At 35.6% G+C, this 2,649-nt stretch overlaps 1 non-coding gene across 1 annotated transcript; it reads right to left on the reverse strand.

The window, feature by feature from the left end:
- Positions 1-780: 780 nt before the first annotated feature.
- trnar-ucu lies at positions 781-871 on the reverse strand. The gene is given in 2 exon segments: positions 781-816; positions 835-871. It is a non-coding gene; the product is annotated as a tRNA-Arg (tRNA).
- Positions 872-2,649: the final 1,778 nt, after the last annotated feature.

A 2,649-nucleotide genomic window follows, 5' to 3' on the forward strand; every position in this document is an offset into this window, starting at 1 on the left:
CATTTGTTTAGTTTAAAACAGACAGTGACAAATGAGCTCTGGGTTGATGTAATGCTGTTTAGGAGATGGGATGATGTTTTATTAACCCATGTAGTTTTTACTGCAGTAACTCATGCAAACACACTCATGTTTTGCATATTCATGAATTTAAGTTAATGATGCATGTCAAGTGCATTTACACAAATACTAAAAAAAACCTAAATGAGCTGTTTGCACGGAGACTTGCATTTTGATTGACAATTGTTCAGGATGAAGAGTCATCTGCAATGTGTTTTATAACAAATATCAACCAAGCTTTATTATATTTATAGGCCTATTACAAATGGATTACATTTACATTTATCAGACGCTTTTATCCAAAGCAACTTACAATGCACATTCAGGCTAACATTTTTTTACCTAAAATGTGATGCCTGGGAATCGAACCCACAACCTTTTGCGTTGGTAACAATGCTCTATCACTGAGCCACAGGACTCTACTCAGTGGTATAAGTATTTAGTACAGATTAGTTAGAAGTATTTACTTTTATCTCTTAATTTTTAGTTTTGTTTGATTTCTGTGCAAGGTAATCATAAAGCAGTTCATAAGCATTTATTAATGTTTTTGTCAGAAAGCTGAATACAAAAGCAAAATTATTACTGAATGTTTTTATGTGGTTACTATTGTATCTTCTTTTTTACATTGTAAGTTAAATATCCTGAGAACCAACTGGATTGTATTTTGGAAGTCAATGGGGGAGAAGAAAAAAAAAATAAATAAAAAAATAAAAAATAAAACCTCGACTCCGGTGGGACTCGAACCCACAACCTTTGAATCACATCGCTAGATTGGCCTAGAAGTCCAATGCGCTATCCATTGCGCCACGGAGCCACCTGTTGATCGTGGCGGATATTACTCCTATTATTTATCTCAGCCACGGTGTAAACCTAACAGGTGTTTTCTGACTCTTTGTAACGTGAAATGGTGATTGACTCGTACATTATAAATATTTATCTTTAACCTTTTATTTTCGATCGGCGTTGTTTTGTCGTGCGATGCTGTGATTGGCTGAGACGGGCAGACACGTGACATAGAGGAGAAAGCGAAAGTGTTAAATTCTTCACCTAAACAAACAAACAAAGATCACAACACATATTTTAGTATATGTTAAGTTTTAACAAGGCAGCTGTATTTAAACGACCAGTCAGAGCTTTGCGGTTCTCAGAGTTCTCTCGCTGTTAGAGTCGGATGATCGTTGAGATACAGCTGTTTGGAAGTTTAAAATATGTTTAAAAGTAAAAAGTGTAATATATTAAACATTAAATTATATTTGATTATTATTGTTTTTATTTAATTGTATGATTGGAAACACGAAAAGGCAACTGTATGGAATTGACTATATTAATGCTGTAGTTCTGATTTCTGCATGTGAAAGCATGAGCAGTCAGCAGGTGTCGCTGTCGCTGCAGGAGTGTCTGAGGCACGCAGATGTTTGCATCAGTTAGTAAAATGCAAGTGCTGTTGATTTAAAAGGAAGTTAGCACATGCACAAAAACAAAGCATTTGACAAAATGAAGGTTGTGAAACTTTAGTAAAATGTCATAGTAATGTAATGAAATACTCTTAGCATGCTGCATACTGGACGAGTTTATGCCTTTCAATTCTTGAATACACAGAAAGCAAAACAAACATGAGACTATGTGCTTGAAAATTTAATTGTATTTCACTTGGCAACATTTTGATTTTGTTGTTTTTTCAAAGCACAAAGTGATTTTAGAATTTTCAACTTTAAGTACTCAGCTAACGGGAAATTTTCTTTAAGGTTCTAAAAATCCACATTCGAATGCAAAACCGTTGCATTTAAATTTCTGGTGTGAGTAAGGCTGCCTTATCAGTGGTGTACAAAATGTGATAAGTGTTGTTGCTTTTTAATGTTTTTGTTAGACTATTCAGTTATACCCACTAGATGTGGCGCTGCTGGTTGTTCATTCAAAATATTGTGGAAAAAGAGAATATCAATGCGGACAAGATCTTGTTTATGTCAAAACTGAAACCAAGCTGTTCACACAGACTGCATATTGTTCAATAGAGACATCTATCACCGTTGCACTCGCGTCTCGCACAAAAGAGCCTCATGTTTAGAAAGCCATGTAAGATTAATGTAAGTTCAACTTTTAAAAACATGTTGTTGTTTTTTCTGGAGATATACAACAAATCAGCATCAACACAACAACAGGAATGGCAGTGTTGAATATCCAGGTTACCCATCCACCCCAAAGACTGTTGAGCCAGTTAAACCAAGAATCGTTTCTCTCTGGATCTGGGATGGACTCTTTCATGTGGGTTATTATGATTGTGATGTTGTCTGGATTATCTGGAATGCAAAAACAACCAGATACTCCCAACATTTTCTAGTGACAAAACCTGCCATGCTAAACCATTGATTTTGTTCAAGGCAGTGGTAGTCCCTATGTTTTCCCTGGAGTTGTCCATGGACTGATTGTCTTATACCTGTTGTATTGATCAGGCATAGCATGTGTATCTCGTTTCTTTCTACTCTGTGTCCTTTCACTTGTATCACTACACTTCCATACCAGTGGTGTATAAAGTACCTGAAAGCCATACTCAAATAAAAGTACAGATATCTTACCAGAAAATGACTTTGGTAG

Source organism: Cyprinus carpio, chromosome A4 (genome assembly GCF_018340385.1).
Source record: "Cyprinus carpio isolate SPL01 chromosome A4, ASM1834038v1, whole genome shotgun sequence".
NCBI lineage: Eukaryota > Metazoa > Chordata > Actinopteri > Cypriniformes > Cyprinidae > Cyprinus > Cyprinus carpio.